Source organism: Microtus ochrogaster, linkage group LG2 (genome assembly GCF_000317375.1).
Source record: "Microtus ochrogaster isolate Prairie Vole_2 linkage group LG2, MicOch1.0, whole genome shotgun sequence".
In the NCBI taxonomy this organism is placed as follows: domain Eukaryota; kingdom Metazoa; phylum Chordata; class Mammalia; order Rodentia; family Cricetidae; genus Microtus; species Microtus ochrogaster.
The window spans coordinates 45,485,268-45,486,551 of record NC_022028.1 but is presented as its reverse complement, the minus strand read 5'-3'; positions in this window follow the sequence as shown (position 1 = coordinate 45,486,551).

Here is a 1,284-nt window from a genome sequence, read left to right as displayed (position 1 = left end):
TATATATATGCGCCTAGCTTTCTCTCCCTCTACTCTCATATGCACACACTAGGCAAGGCCCCGGTTTGGTTGTATCAAAAGGACAGCGATGGTGACTGTAACTTCTATGAGGTGCGCTAGCTCAGGAATGGGCAGGTTAGAGGCCAGAGCTGCTGATTTCAGGCAACAAGCGAGTTACCAGGGACTGTGCTTCCCCTTACAGGTCCTGGACTTTGCAGAACCTGACACCTTGATGCCACATGCTTGCTCCCAAGCTAACGCTTGTCCACACTTCCCTCCGCTCATAGCAATCTGTGCCTCTTCATCCAGGACTACCCAACCTAAGCACAGAGCTCCCTGACCTGCCCTCTGGCATATCCTGATCACAACCCCTTCCCCTGAATTTATCCCCATAACCAGCTAAAGACTGTCTTCCCCCTCTTCCTCTACACCTGTGTGTTCAGCATTACTAAGAACATCACTACTCTACAGATGGGAAAATGGATTCCCAGGGCAGTGGCAAGGTCACTTAGTTAGTACACATCTAGAAGACAAGAGCAAAACCCAGGTTAGGACACCAAAATCTTTAGTCCTTCTGCAGGGCCCTGGAGATCAGCCACTGCTTCTTCTGCCTGACCCAAAGTTTGTCTCTTACTACATGTGTGAACTGCCCTTAGTCTAACTTCAAGCCATGAACAGGGAGATAGGCTCAGCCAGGCACAGCCATGGTCAGCTCTGAGAGAGTGCACACTGGCTAGGGTTTGCCCAAGAGACGCCAGAACCCGAGAGAACCTGGAAACTTCCAGAATGTAAGGGCTGAATTTTGAGATCTTGACATCATAGTCACAGACCCAGCCCTCGAGGACCCAAACGAGCAGGGCCTTTCCAACCCGGTGTTTCCCAAAAAGCTCTCCACCATCATCCTAAAGGTCCTGACACCAAGGACAAGATTGGTTGGGTGTGACACTCTTCTGAAAGGCACGCGGAATCTAGGAGTCCAGAGAAAGCTAGGCAGCAGAGGCAGAACATTCCAGGTAGAAGGACAGAAAGCAGGCTCCTTTCTCGGGGAGACAAGGCACGGCCTCTGGGTGGGTAAGGGGAGGGGTCCAAATCCCTTTCCAGTCATCAGGAGAATACGAGCTCTGCCTGCCCAGGTTGTGGGGAGAAGGAGTCCTGGAGACCACCTGCTTCTGTCGCCCTGGACCACTGTGAATCCCTGCTGCTCCGTTTGTATGGACTGGCAAAATTAGTCTAAATGTTCCCTTGCCCATCTTCTGCCAAACCCTTGAGAGCTGCCACCGTTCC